General features: G+C 41.2%; 1 pseudogene; it reads right to left on the reverse strand.

Moving 5' to 3' along the window:
- LOC125932330 (trifunctional enzyme subunit beta, mitochondrial-like) overlaps positions 1–15,852 on the reverse strand; it is an 84,778-nt pseudogene that overhangs the window by 59,593 nt on the left and 9,333 nt on the right.

Raw genomic sequence — 15,852 nt, forward strand, 5'->3', positions numbered from 1 at the left:
GTCTACCAAGCATGTGGCTTACTTGGTGTGTGCCATCGTGGTGCCTTATTTATAGAAGTGCAATCCGAGCACAAAAAGTCAATGAAATAGAATTCCATTCTTTATTTGTGTCTCTCCACGAATATTAAGAATCCAATTAATGGTCTTTAGGAATGCTTTTATTTCCTTAATTCTGCCCCATTTCATATTCTGGACCCTCTTTTTCACCTACCTTCTCCCCAAACCATCCCTTTTTACTTTTCCATACTATCTAAGTGGTATTATCTTCTCCCAGCTCATGAATCTACTCAGGCAGAAGAGATGGACACATTTTTATTGGAATTATCCAGGGCCGTTTTGCGGGGGGGGGGGGGGGGGGGGGCTCTGTTTGACTTCGTTAGGTCCCTGTACTCCAGGATATAGCTTAAAATCTCCTTCCCCAGCAAATCGTCAGGCAAGATAAGAAAAGATGAGCTAAATTAAAGGAAGGAATAGTTCTCTGAAAGATTAGCCTAAAGGCTGTTCACGAGTCGACCAACACACCAGTAGGGGAAGTCTTGGATTTCAGGATGTTTAGTCCTGATATGAGTAGCAATTTGTCAAGTGCAAGGATCTGAAGCATGTTCCAAGAGTTTTCACAAGAGCTGAGGTTTACGGGGATCACAGGTGTCTTAGTGAATTGAATCAGGATTTAAATAGCTTCCTGCCAGCTGGAATCACTACCAGGTCACAAGATCCAGTAGGAAAGGGTCAAAGACATACTTAAAACCAAGTACAAGATGGCCTGCAACCCAAGAAGAAAACTTTGCAGTCCACTGAGAAGTGTCTTTCACCCACTAGGACCTCAGATGCCTCACAGTGATGCCGGGGAGAGGTTGTCCCGGGGCTGCAGAGAGGAGGGGAGCAAGTCTTAGACAGACACAGAAGCGGTGCCGAACCCAGCTCACCTCAGAAAAGAAGGGTCATGCCTTTGTGCATGACAAAGCATAGGCATCCGGGGGATAGATGCTCGCAAACATTGCTGACCAAAGTACATTTTAGCTCAGTGTCCATTGGAGTTAGGATCAGAAACCGGGACTGTGTTTCTCTGTAAACATTTTTTTTTTCTAGCTCCCTGTGGAGAATTTCATGTTTACTGTTAGCTATCTGATAAAAGCTATGCTTGAACATTTCCAAAGCCGTCTACCATCAGCTCATCGGAAAGATACCAAGTCATGCAAAAGACACCAACAGACTGGAACTATGCGTCTACTTTTCCAAGATGAATGCTGATGATGTGAATATCCCAGCCTTTCCTCTGGCAGCCCTAAGAGAACTTTAAAAGAAAACAGACTGTGGATCCGTGGCACCGAATTTAAAAAAAAGAAAAATCAAAGCAAAACTCAAGTATCTTATTATTTCATAAGTTGGAGATATAAATTGAACACAAAGACACCGGAAGTAGCATCTCAGGCTTCATGCCCAGGGAACAGTATCTGGAGGGAAGGAGGCGATGACCGGGTTGCACTCTGCAGGCTGGGAGATGTTGACTCCATGGTATATTGGAGTAGTTACCTATCTGTGGTGACATTGAAAGCTCTGGGAATCTTGATCTTGAGAAGCAGCAGACTACAGGAGGTGTGTTCCTTCAGAAGGACCCACCATATGGGAGAGAATTGTACAACCTGAGGAGCTGAGACACTTGAAGAGAGGCAAGTCTCTTAGTCAAGTCCCCTAACCTTTGAAAGCCTGTTTTGTCTCATCAGCTGCAAGGAGGGTGACACTGCTTACCTTCAGTGGGATTTTATCATCACGGAGGTCAGAGGACATGCAAGGAAGTTCTATTTGATCTCCGCATTGATTCTTTTACACCTGAATTGAGTAAGGACTCTCTCAGTACTCAGTGTCTTTTCTATCTTCTTCAAAAGATAATTCAAGGAGGGCTTAACATTGAACCTGTGCAAACAGTGGATGCTCTGGCCTCATCCTTATTCTGGCTCTTCTTTCAGCAGCTCATCCCATGTAGCCATCAAGACAGATGAAAAGGAGACAGCTGCCGAGCCGTGCCAACCCGGGTGGGAAATGCTTGTCTAGATTTCTAGTTGTGGGCCCCCTGTCTCTCACCTTGAAAAGAACACGCTTGCATGGAATGCTGAAATGGAAGAGATATAGGAAGTCCTGACCGCATCCCTTCCTTTGCTTGAAGAGTGAAGGAGAGATAAAGAAAGGTGCCTCAATGGCAACATCAGGACTGAAAACCCTGTCCCTTGTCTCCCAGACAATAGCTTTGGTCACCACGCCATGTGCTTCCCTACAGATAGGAGCAAATTAGCTTCCAAAACAGTACACCCTGTGGGAAACTGACTTGAGGGTCAATAGTATGCATGTATTGACTTAAGGAATAGTCAAGCTGCAGAAAGGGTCGATGCTAGTTTTCTTTCCTTGACATTTTTATTAATAATTTAGGCTATGGAGAAAGTAGGATGCCTTCTGGAATTGATATGAGTTGTAAATTTTTAGATGTTAGCATGAAAAGTGAAATTAAGCCAAGAGATTAGGATGTTAGATTGTGACATTAAAATAATGCGAGATGCCCCGTTAGCACAGACTGATAAATGCAAGATGTGAGGGTAAGGAAATACTAGTCTGTAATTTTTGCTCTTTACTGTGGTTTTTGTTTATGGTTCATTTAGAGCAGTTATGTTTTAATTGCATTTTAAAAAGATACCCAAACTCCCCTATCCAAATGAATATTTCCTTTCCAAGTAGTCAATTTGTAAGCTTGCCTACTTATTCCAGGAATGTTTAATATTTTTTTAATGCTTATTTATTTTTGAGAGAGAGGGGGGGACAGGGTATGATTGGGGGTGGGCAGAGAGAGAGAGAGAGAGAGAGAGGGATACACAGAATTGGAAGCAGGATCCAAGCTCTGAGCTGCCAGCACAGAGCCCGACGGGGAGCTCGAACCCATGAAGTGTGAGATCATGACCTGAGCCAAAATCAGATGCATATCCAACTGAGCCACCCAGGCGTCCCTTAAAATGTTTTTTTAATGCCTCCTTTAGAGCCTAAGTCATTTTCTTTAAATATTCTTATTAAACAGAGTTTCCCATGAAGTCTAGGTTGACATTTGTGATAGAAAAAAAATCTTTATTTAGATAAAAAGTATGTGCTTATATAAAGGATGTGAGAGGATGAGAAAATCATTTGGAATCAAAAGGGAAAAGGGGTAGATGACCCAAAATATGGCAGGGTCTTGTAAATGGATGTGTGTGTTCTGAAGGTACAGCAGACAGTGGGAGATCAGGATGTGAAGGTGGGCCATTGTGCCTTCCTCTATCTAGATGACTGTACTTTAGTTTGAATGAATAGCAGTTCTACAGGTGAACATGTCCTGTGCCGTGTTACTCAGACCTTGAACCAGCATTCTCCAGCAATGCTGTCTCTGTCTCCTGCCTCAGTCAAAGGCACTTCACTGCAGTGACTCAGTCTATGCCTATTTTGACATGTATATAAGCTTAGACAGGAACCAAGTCATTCAAATGTTGTTGTGGTTAGCCAATATGTAAAGGAGTGGTAGATGTGTGGGACCGATATGAAGACAGACAAAGGATGTTGAAGATCTGTCAATTGTACATGGCACACTGCTCTGTATTTGATGCAAAGAAGAGGAAAAGGAGAGCCTTTAACACCCAATGTCAAGTCAAAGAGACAGATGGAGGCTTCCTGGGTTTTCTTTGACTCAGTCATGCCACTGGATCCCAAAGCTGGCCTTCTGTGATTCGCCCGATGCAAGAAAGTATGCGGGCAGGGGAGGGTTGCACAACAGCAGCCATGCATTTGGAGTAAGCCCGTAGGAGAGCATTTTTGAAGAATCTGCACTTCCCTGTATTTCAGAAGCACAATTTTTTTGGTGCCTTTTGTGGTGCAAAGCATGTCTTGTCCCAAGGACTCAGAAGCTACATCATTTCCCAGGGAGCCACTGGCATCAGCCCCAATTCAGAACTTCTGGGTCAAAGTCAGGTTTAAGAGAGCCTACTTTGATGGTCTTCATGCAAGATCGAAAGAAAGATGAACCCCAAGCAAGTGTTGAGAGCGATAGGCACTCTGTTGTTCTTTACATCTACCAGTGACTTACTCCAAAGGGGATCACTCATAAGAAAGACAGTTGATAAAGTAGAAATCTAAAAAACATAACTGAGCGTCTGCAATGAGGTATAGATTCCCCAGGTGGGAAGAAATGTGCCAATCAGTGCTGATATATAACATAAAACTTGGTATTTTTATATGTACGTTTCAAATCCTTTTTAAAATGTAGGTGCATTTCACATCGTCTAAAAATACAAATGCTGGGGCTAAAATCAAAAGGGAAAATTGTATTTTACACTGACGGAAGGCCATCAGGAGGAGGACAGAGGAGCTGAGGAGTAGGAAGATACAACCTCATTCGTTAACGGGGACTTGACGCTCTCTGTTGGACGGGGTGCCTGGGTGTTTATTTTATATGGTCTGTTTTTCTCTACAATCTACCATTGGCTCCCGCAATAGAAGCTCATGTCAGAGTTCCCTTCCCAGGGTGCCTAGTGGAAACTGCACGGTCCCTTGAGGTTTACTCTCCAGACCTCGCTGAGCATCCCGTCCACCATGTTTTGTTGGTTACGGCACACCACAGGCTACGTCCAGTTCAAGTGTGTGCAGGCCAACTCCACGTACTTAGGGGACGAGCAGCCACTCGTGGCTGGGTGCACACGGATGTGTGATGCGTTGGCAGTCAGTAAGAAAGTGATGTGCAACATTTCTTTCTGCATTGACCCTGGCAGAGAACATGACCAGCGTCTTGATGTCCGTAACTCATGTCTTAAACCCTTAGGTGGTTCCTTTCATTACACAGTTGATACCTATGGGAAAACGAAATCTGGAGAAATTAAGGTATAAGATCTACAGAAAATAGTCTTGACTATATAATAGTTTAATTAAAAAGTTCACATGTTTTGGTATCCTGCAGCTAAATTTATTTCTGATTGTTCATTTGTTTTAATATACTTAGTATTGCAATAAGTTTATATGCATATAGTACAAAATTCAAAGATACTAAAGGGCATATAGTAAAACATAAGCCTCTTTTCTGTGTCTTTTTCCTTTGCTACCCAGAAACAACCATGTTGCTGAAATTGTGGAAAATTTGCTTTTACCTAGATTCATCCTATTCAGATCACATATTCAGGACAAAAATAAGGAGACCCATGGAGTCCGAAAGAGAGTCAGCAACTGACTGTACCACTTTCTGTGGATTTACGGATTAGAAACATAAATTGGAGCTGGGTGGGGTGGAGGAGAAGCTTGGAGATGAATACAGATAAAAGTCCAGGAAGTTCCAGCAGGGCCCATCATCCTGAGCTGCAAAATGCCTGCAGGGTGACAGGATGTGGAATCCTCAACCTGATCTCCCAGAGCATTTGCAAAAGCAGTTTTTGAAGGTCATATAAAATATTAATAAGGTGCATACGTTTATTTAGCTGATGCAGACTATGAATGACCCACGTCACCGTGGGCACTACATTAGCGTTTGTCTGTGGTGCTGCAAAGAGGCTGTGATCACAAAAGAAGATTCAGGAAAGGTACCGGAGTTTGTCGGGAGGCAGGAAAACTTACTGAGAAGTGTCCAGTTTCCAAGATTCATTTCAGACGTTTACGTGGGGCAGAAGCGAGGCTGCTGTGGGTTGAGAAGTCAGACAAAAAAAAGAGCAGGTCATAGACAAGTCTGTTAGTGTTTGTGAAGCAGAAGGACATAGCCAGAGTACTCATGTGGTCACAGAAGTGCCTTTTTTTTTTAATAAGAAAGACTTGAACATCAGCCTTTCCTCTTGCTATCAGCCAACTTTGTTGGAATTGAGCAAGTTTTCTGGAGAGTCACACACAGCCACCCCACCTTCAGTAGACACCTCACTTCCTGTAACTATAGACACCTGTTCCCCCTGTCCCATGATCCAGGTCAGGGATGACTGAGGAGGAGCTAATGACTATAGCTGGTGTTGACTGGATATACCCTGGCCTATCCACTTTACACACGTCATGCCATATCATCATCACAAAAATCCAACTGGGGACTTACTAGCTGTACAGTAGGTATAATAAGATGAGGAAACTGAGGTTTAAAAAGAGTAGCTGATTTTCTGAAAGTCACCCAGCTAATAAGTGGCCAACGCTGGTGTCCGATCCCTGCAGCCCAATAACAGAAGCTAACGTGTTATTCCTCTATTCCTGAGACTCAGAATAATATCAAGACCTGGGTGAAAGTGTACGGAGATATTTGATCACGTAGACCAAACCTCTGTAAGCATAGAGTCCACGAATGTAGAAGTTGGGTCTAAGTGTTTCCCTTTGTCTCTGTAGTTCCCGCTTATTTACATACTTCATTATAAACACAACTAATCTGAGTATCATCATCTGTGACTTGAAGATTTCAGGGATTAGCCAGTGTGCAAACAAAGTCTGAAGTAATGCGGATTTATCCAGGGTACGGTAACTGAAATGATTCAACACGGAGGAACCTGTTCTCTTTGATGTGAGAGAGAGGTCTTTCATGGATAGACGGAAGAGGTGGTGAAGGGTGAAGATTAAATTTTATGTGTTGGCCTGGCTGGCTCTGGTGCCCAGATGTTTGGTCAGACTCTAGTGTACTTACTGCTATGATGGTCTTGTAGATGTGAGTAGCATCAATTAGCACTTGACTTTAAGGAGATTACCCTTGATAATATGAGGGGACCTCATCCAGTCTCTTGCACACCTTCAGTGCAAAACATGAAGAGTCCCAGGAGTTAGGGATTGAGCTCAAAACTGTCACATAGAAATCTTGAGTTTCTAACCTCTGAGCCTGTCCTACCAAATTCAGCTCCCACGATCGTATAAGCCAATTTCCCAAAGGTAAAGCTCAATATACAGATACACTGGAAGGTAGATAGATAGATCTGTGGAACCTATACGGTCATCTCTCTACCTACCTACGTGTCATCGATGAGTCTGTCCTCTATTGATTGATCGATCAGTTGATCTATCATCTATCCTATTGGTTTTGTTTCTCTGGGAAACCTGATGATACAGCCAGTGTGACAAGAGATGGAGCAAAGTTACGGAGAGCTTATAGGTGAAACTCCTGTTTCCACAACAGCTTTCTTTCAAGTTGACAAAGGCTTGATTACTCACGTCTGGGGCTTCGGTCTGGACACGTTCACAGTATTTCTTCTTTGATTTTGGTGTGCTCTTGTCTTTGTTTAGAATTCTCTATCTTCACCATCAAATATTTCTTTTTTTCTCGTGATCTGTTTGCTTTCTTCTCTAAATTTCGTCGGTAATTGTACGCTCTTTTAATTGCTTCAGAACACTTGTGCGGTATAACTTCCCGACAAGAAGCACTATTTACCACTGCAATATGCCAGTTGAGAAGCATGGTTTCCTGGGATCCCACGAGGTGAACACATGCTTTGGATCCAATGGATTCAGGGGATAATCATGTTCGGTGGTATTAATTATGCAGTTGGTACCTAAACATCGTTTGTATGTCCATGAGCCACCCAGCCAGGCATGAATGCTAATGGGCGTGCCTTATTTACCACAGGGATACCTAATCATTGTTTTATTGTAAATTTCATCTGTACCTTTGGATTACAAACTCAACTGTTAACTCAGAATGTTAATGTTTACAAAAGTAATATAGCTTTATTATTTCATCAAAGATCCCTCAATACAATTTAATAAAGCTTTGGTGCCAGATAAATCTCTTCGCAGAAACGTGGCTCTTGCAATTTATGATTTGACGGCGAAAACAGCAAGCTTTTAATCTCTATAAATGTCTTAGGTTATTTTCCTTCAATATTCCATAGCTAAGAAAAGCATTACCTTTTTCCTGTCCAGTTAATGTGTGCTTGAAGTATTAACGGAAGAGATAGATCCCTACGAGAGAAAGAACATATATAACAAAGATAGGTGAATATTTAATAAGATAGGTAGAAAATATATTACAAAATCAAGTATGAAATTTTATTGTTTCCTAGAGTGTCCTTTTTCTTTTAAAATCTTCTTTGTAAATTATTTTTCTTCGTTCCCTGTGCTGCTTAAATTTTCTCTGATGTCTTTGCAATGATATTGCTGTGCAGATACCTGAATTATGTCAGATCTACAGATCACGTGAGAATGTAGCCATAGCAACGGACAGGCCAGGTAATGGTTCTGATTTTATATAGATTCATGAGCCCTTAAAATTAGACCTTTTCCATTTTAAGAAAAAAAAAAAGAAACATTTCTACCCTTAAGAATTAGGAATACTGAGTAGTTTTACCCTTTACAATCATATGTACGAATGATTGTATTACAATTATTGCAAGAGTAAAATGCAGTGAATAAAATATAGATTCTATTGTGAAAATGTCAGAAGTGCAAATTGTACATCAAAATAGAAAATTTGTAAACCTCACTCCCTCACATTAGTGGAAAGAGTGGTCTAAATTATATTACAATTTAAAGGTTTCCCATTTTAAAAATCTGTACAATATATGAAAGAGAACTTTGCTTTGCAAAGATAACATTTTGCTAGGCAATGTCTAAATCTCATGAACTCTCAATTAGATCAGCAATAATGAGATGTTATCTTAGGAGGGGAATGTCTTAATTAGTGAGTGCAGCTTAATCTGGTGTTTGCAGAAGTGGCTTTATATCAAGTGTGGAACCTGCATTAACACCTGATTTTCCTCTACCTATGCTATCCTTTCTGGTGCACAAGGAACTCTCCAGTATAACATCTGAAGAGTATGAGATCCCTATGTAAACTTCTGAGGACTTATATTACGGTGCACATTTTCCAGGGCACTATTTAAAGCAAAAACGTTAACATCAATAAAGTATTCATGTTGTGACCAACTCATTTTCCTCCTTAAAAATTGCCATCTCATCTGCATAAATAAATAACGTTTAATTTTAAAACCTCTACCAGTTCATGCCACCCTAAATTATTCTCATCACACCCTCCTCTTAATGATCCATTACTCTTAAGAATCAGTATTCATGCTGGGACCTTAAATTCATATTACTAACTACAAAAAGCTACTCTGAAAGGATTGCTGTATGATCCCAACTCTGTGACATTCTGGAAAAGGCAAAACAATGGAGACAACAAAAATATCAGTCGTTGTCACGGCACAAATAGAGCACAGAGAGTTTGGAGGGGGGGCATCGTAAGTACTCTATATGGTATTATAATGAGGCATATATGTCTTTATAAATTTGTCCAGACGCAAAGAATGTTGTGCAAATGCTAAAATAATCTGCGGATTTGGGGTGATAATGATGCATCGGTGATGTTTCATCAGTGGTAACAGATGTACCACTCTAGTGGGGATGGAATGTGCCTGTAAAGGATTAGGGGGGTTATGAGAAATCTCTGTACCGCCCCCCTCAGTTTTGTTGCAAACTTAATACTGCCCTTAAAAAATAAGGCCTTTTAAGAGCAGTTTTAAGTTTGCAACAAAGTTCAACCGACTGAGTTTGCAGTCAGATTCTCAATCGATTGGGCCACCCAGGCGCCTGATGAAATTTTTATTTTACTTAAGTTTTTAATTTTAATTCCAGTATGAGAGAAACTGGGGGGAAAAAAAAGCTAGGGGAATACACTTTCCTCCAGCATTTTATACTTTGGGTCTCCAGTCTTCGTGAGTTGGGGACATGACGTGAGGTAAGGGCAACAAGGAATGTTTACCCCCAAGTGTGCAGCGTTGTTGAGCAGGACGATGGGTTCTATTTTTGTGTGACCTGTGGTGCCTGTCACGTGTCGGCATCCATCACCCTTCCAGGTAAACACAGAGTCCTGATTTTTAAATGCTGAATTAACACTTTTGACATAAAACACACTCATCAACCATTAGTCTCATGCTAGCAGTCCTAGTCACTAGACTTTCTTTCTGCATGTGCCCTGTTCCATTAGTTAAAATGCAGTCAGCTTCTCCTTAGTTTGTAAGCCCAAAACAAGTCGTCAATAAGTTTCCCTGCAACCTATTTATTCCCTGGGCTTTGTAGCTGGTATGTGATGCCCTCTGTCTACGGGAAATGGATATTTCTTTTCCAGTCTTAAATAATTAACCAGTGTGATTTTCCATCCTCCTTTGCTGCCTGAGCACATGCCAATTGTGAACATCCATTTTGTTTCCAGTGACTTCTTTCCTAACCCTCATCCAGTAAAAATCACATGCTCAAATATATTTCAAACAGTAAACGGTTAGATTTGTTTCAAAATCCCGTCTGCTTTCAGAGAAAAAGGTTTGGACTATAAATCCATTTGAGGGAGGGAGAAAATGCAAAATCAATTTTTTTTTCCTTTTGGCTTTTATGCTTCAAATCTAAAAGTCATTAATTTTTAATTTTCATCCTGAAAGCATGTTCTTTCCCATCTATATACAGTGCCCAAGCGTATCGGGGAATTTTAAGCAATGGAGACGAAAAGTTTTTTGTTTCTCTTTTTATTCTTTTAATAATACTCAGTTGAGGGGCGCCTGGGTGGCTCAGTCGGTTGAGCGGCCGACTTTGGCTCAGGTCATGATCTCGCGGTCCGTGAGTTCGAGCCCCGCGTCGGGCTCTGTGCTGACAGCTCAGAGCCTGGAGCCTGTTTCAGATTCTGTGTCTCCCTCTCTCTGACCCTCCCCTGTTCATGCTCTGTCTCTCCCTCTCTCAAAAATAAATAAAAAACGTTAAAAAAATTAAAAAAAAAATAATACTCAGTTGAAACTATCTGGTTAAAGAAAGGCTTTGGGAACAATCACGTCTGTGCATGGTGGCCACAGCTCTCTTTGGTATCTATTATTTAGTATATCCTATATGGGAAAATGCATTGTGTGCTTGGGGTTTTGATACTGATTTTTCAAAAGGATGTTTTGAGTCGGGGTTCCACTTCTACCGAATCGTAGTTGGCAGGATGCGCGTCCTTAGGTCCCCCTCGTCCAGCCCCGGACGTGCTGTAGTGGGTACTAGTGAGTCCCGTAACCTCAGAGGCTTCCTGATCTCCCCAGTCTCTCTGTGCTGCTGATCCCACTAAATGCCCCCCACTGGAGAAGAGCAGTGGCGGGGTTTAGGAACAGACAGCTTACAGGAAAGGAGGACATGCCGTGTGCCAAACACAATAAGGAACTAGCTGTCCTTGTGTTTGGCTTGTCCCCATTCCCCTGCCCCCTTTGCTTTTTCCCCAGTCCTGTTCCTGGCTCGTCCCTCTGGGTCTAGTGTTGTTCTCTGTTCTGGATCTGAGTTGCCTCTCCTGGGCTTTCTCCCTCAGGTGCATATTCTCCCCCCAACCCCTGAGTCCCCTTTCCCCAATTCCCTCCCTCTCCCATTCTAAAGCTGCCATCAGGCTAAATTTTAAGAAATTAAGATCACTGAAATGATTTGTGTAAAAGAGGGTAGCTTAAATGTAAATTAGAATAAATGCATATAGCATAAAAATTGACTTAATTTTGAGTGTTCTTTCAAAGCATTTTCTTACCATCTGAAAATCTTTTTCAAGGCTTGGTTCCAAGGCCACTCTCCCTACCACCTTCACGCCCCACCCTTGTTGGAGTGAGTCACTCCTGATTTAGCACTAACCATATAGCTTTTTCTTTGTTTCTTTTTTGTTTGTTTGTGTTACTTCTGTTGTGCATTTTATCCTGAGAGACTTAGTTGTTTGCCTGTCCTGATTTATAGAAGCTGCCAGAGGGCAGAGGTGAAATTGCACATTCTCTTACCATTTTCTGACAATTGTGATAGGAAACAACAGCTCCCTTTTTTAGACACAGATTTCTATCTTAAAACCCCTTGCATTCACCCCCACCATACCTCCATGCTGCCCCACACTGTAGTAGAAAACTGGATTTTTTTTTTAATGTTTGCATCCCTAAGTTTATAGACCTGAATTAAAATCTGTTGATGTTGTGCATTTGTGTGTGTGCTGACACTTTTTAATGCACAGCTTTTTTAAATGTTTTATTTACTTACTTATCTTGAGAGAGAGAGAAGGGGCAGAGAGAGGGAGAGAGAAAGAATCCCAAGCAGGCTCCACACTATCATTGCGCAGAGTGCGATGTGGGGCTCGAACTCCCAATCCGTGAAATCATGACCTGAGCTGAAGTCGGATGCTTAACCGACTGAGCCTACCCAGGCTCCTCTAAACAATTTTTAATTAAATGTTTGCAGTTTAATGAAACTGTTACGTTTGTGAAATCATTTTCATCCATCCAGTGAAATATCAAAAAAAAATCTACCTAAAACTTATGCTCCTCTAAAAAATGATATTTTGAACAACTTGGTGATATAAATACACAAAGATAGCTTGCTTCTGCAAAAACATGGATTTTTGTTCTTTGCAGCAACTTTAATAGTTAGATTTTTCCTAATCAGATGATTGACTTACCCTGTTTTCTATTTTTGGGTTGTTGCTAACTGAGTCATCTTGAGCTATTTTTAACTTTTGCAAAGTTTATGCAGAAGCCCTAAAATTGGGAAAGAAAAGCATTGTGTTAACAATGTCTGTTTTCCCAGAGTATAGCGAAACTTTGCTTGTAGAAGTTTAATTTGCAAGGCACAATTTATAACACTATAAAGAGACATTTCTCATGAAAGCAAGAGCCCCATCATTTCTTTTCTCCTTCGACATCTGCAGAGTGAGAGTAAATATTTCTTAATTTAGAGGTAGGTGAGGCTGTTTTTCAAGCGAATCCCCTAAATTAATCGTCAGGAGTAGGCGTTATGTCCTCTATCACACGTCTGCCTTAAATATAGTACCTGCAGAGATGAAGCAAACATAAAAATAGCTTCCGCTTTAAATAGGTGATATTGTCTCATATAGAAAAGATGAGTCTCGTTGGTGATGTAAAAGTAGCTGTGGTTTATACTTGTAGATTTTCAGTGGCTTTATTTTCTTCATAGAGTTCTTAATTTGGTATGTAATTAATGGAGAGACTTAGCTTTGCCCTTCAAAAGCTTTTCATTTTTCTAGTAGGATTGAATCACTTGCTAATAATGAACAGTGCTATATTTCTGGCTACCTATTCATCTATTTTCTGTCTAAATCATTGATTTATCTATAGCCTGTCTTGTCCTAGAAGCCTCAAAGGTGATAACACATCTTAGGAAATGGTATCCTTACTTATATGTTATCCTCAGTTTGAAGATATCAGACTATGGCAGTATCCAGGTTAAGAGGTCAAGGAATGATTCCACATGAGAAATGTGATTCTGGTTATATATTCAACCAAATAGCCAGTATCCAAAATATTTCCGTGAGATTTACATGTTGTCATGTGCACAACGTGCTACATGCACGTGTTCATAGCAGATCTGCAAGGCCAACCTCATTTGGCTCCCTCTGATGTACTTACCTGGCCTGTTAGGTAGAGGGATCATGTCTCTTGCGGCTTCCTGTCTTGGTGGGCTCAGGCTGCCATAACCAAATTCCGCAGACTTCAAGAATAGAAATGTATTTTCTCACAGTTCTGGAGACTGAAGTCTGAGATCAGGATGCCAGCCCTATGGGATCTGAGTCTATCCGTGTTGCTATGGCAAGGCACTATTGACTGGATGACTTATAAACTGGTAGGAATATCGTCTTCATGGTTCTAGAATCCGGGAAGTGTGAGATCAAGGTGCTGGCAAATTCGGCATCTGGTGACGACCACTTCCTGGTTTATAGATGGCCATTTTCTTGCTGTGCCCTCACATGGCGGGAGGAAAGAGGGTGTTCCCTGGTGTCTGTTTCATAGGCGTGGACCCCCCATGACCTAATCACTTTCCAGAGGACCACCTCACATACCATCACATTGGGAGTTAGGATTTTAAGGTTTTATTTTTTATTTTTTGAAAGTAGTCTCCATGCCCAACATGGGGCTGTAACTCCCAACACTGAGATCAAGAGTCACATGCTCTACCAACTGAGCCAGCCACGTGCCCCAGCTGAATTTGCAGGGTGGGGGAGAGGGGACGCAAACTTTGCATTGTGGTGGAAAGAAACATCTCTGGTGTCTCTTGCTTCTTCACAAAGGCCCATCCTTATGACCTCATCTAAACTTACTCAGATACCATGGGCCCATCTCCAACTCAGATCACACTGGGGGTCAAGAGGTTAATCTGAATTTTTGGGTCCCCCAATTCAGTCCATAGCACCTCCATTTTAGATGAAATTTTAGTCTCACACTTTGAGGTCTGTTCTTTGCTTCTAACATGTAAGACTGAGAGATAAAACATAAAAAATAATGGAAGGTCCTGCCACGAGTCTGTGAAATGGCCCATCCCTTCCTAAAACAAAAATATTCGTGTTGAATGTTTCTGTTTCACTCCTTTTGGAACTTCACCCTCTCCGTTAATATTTTACTACATTTGTCCGCACAACTATTTATTTTACCTTTATTGAGGAAGACTTTCAATAATTAAACAAAATGTTCTAGGAAACATAACAAAATAGAACAAAAATGTTCTAGGAAAAAGTTAAAAGGCATCAAATGTTCAAAAGTGTTTTCCCCTCCAAAAGTAATTACTTACACAACCAGAATGAAAGTGGGATTTCCTACAATAATAAAATCTTCCCTTACTGGGAAGGAAAGCGATTGTTTGTTTTCTAGTCCATTCTGCTATGTCTGGGAGCAGTTTCCTCTTCCAAGTGACAGGACCAGTTCTGTATCTCAGCCACAGCATGCGACGTATCTGTTCCCGGAACGTCCACACACAGATAAGGGGCTGCTGTTCAGGTCACTGCACATTTTCTGTAGGGGCTCTTTCCCAGATGCATCTTAGTCTCTTATTTTTCCTTCAACAGGTGCTCGTGAACTGAGTATTGCAACCTTTTCTTGAAAATGTAACCAAGTGGTCTGTTATTGAGATACCACATTTTTAAATAAGCTCTGCTATTTTTTTCATAGAAAATACATCACACATTGAGTTGATCAACAATACTCTTTGACCACAGAAAGGCTGTTGAGAAAGAAGGAAAAAGGATGAAGTAGGTTCAGTTCTCCAATCGTGAGGCTCAGAAACAGGGATTGCTCTTTCGTTATTTCCAGCACATCCTCTTTACAAACATAGGAATGTATTAATTGAATACGTGTAGTCACAAGAGAACGCAAGGATGGAATTCTTTAAAACACACACATGCACGCACATGCACACACACACGAGGGTGTTTCTTAGAGAAATCCACACCTATCTTGCATGTTGAGGGTTTTTTCCAGCTGTTTGTCTAGCCGGATAATACACAAACATGTCATTCGTGACACTCAAGAGGGAGAATGAGCAAAATAATGTTATTGTGCATGAATGCTGCTTTCAGAGATGCAAATTAACCTATCCGTTGTTGTTTCTTTTTTTATCACTTGGACAAAGCAATAGCATAAAATATTACTCTGTCAAAATGTCTTTTGGGGGGAGAACGCTTGATTGATTCAGTGCCAGGGAAGCTGCACCATGTGCAAGAGAGAAAGGCACACGTATAACCGAAGGCACAGGTGTGGGAGTTAATATTGAAAACCATCAGCCCAGCAGTTAGGATGTCCATTCTCCTGCAATCCCCAAAGAGCGCCCGTCAGTCCAGACTTATTTTGAACTTGGAATTGAAGAAATGCCAATGAATTTCGGCTTAACCAAGAGTGGTATACCTTTGAAGACTGACACGTAGAGTCACTAATCCAATTATCTGTTAGTCCTTCGCATAAATGTTATTGCCTTTCAGTCACTTCCTTTATTGCTCCATATACAGTCAATGGAATTCATTATAAGGGATCAAAAACTTTAACCATTCTGTTGCTTCTTTGTAAGCACCTCAAGAATGATTCTGCAACGTCTCCATCCTGCTTTGCAATCCATGGCAATGCTCATTTCTAAGAGAAAAAAGAA

Source organism: Panthera uncia, chromosome X, assembly GCF_023721935.1.
Source record: "Panthera uncia isolate 11264 chromosome X, Puncia_PCG_1.0, whole genome shotgun sequence".
NCBI classification, from domain to species: domain Eukaryota; kingdom Metazoa; phylum Chordata; class Mammalia; order Carnivora; family Felidae; genus Panthera; species Panthera uncia.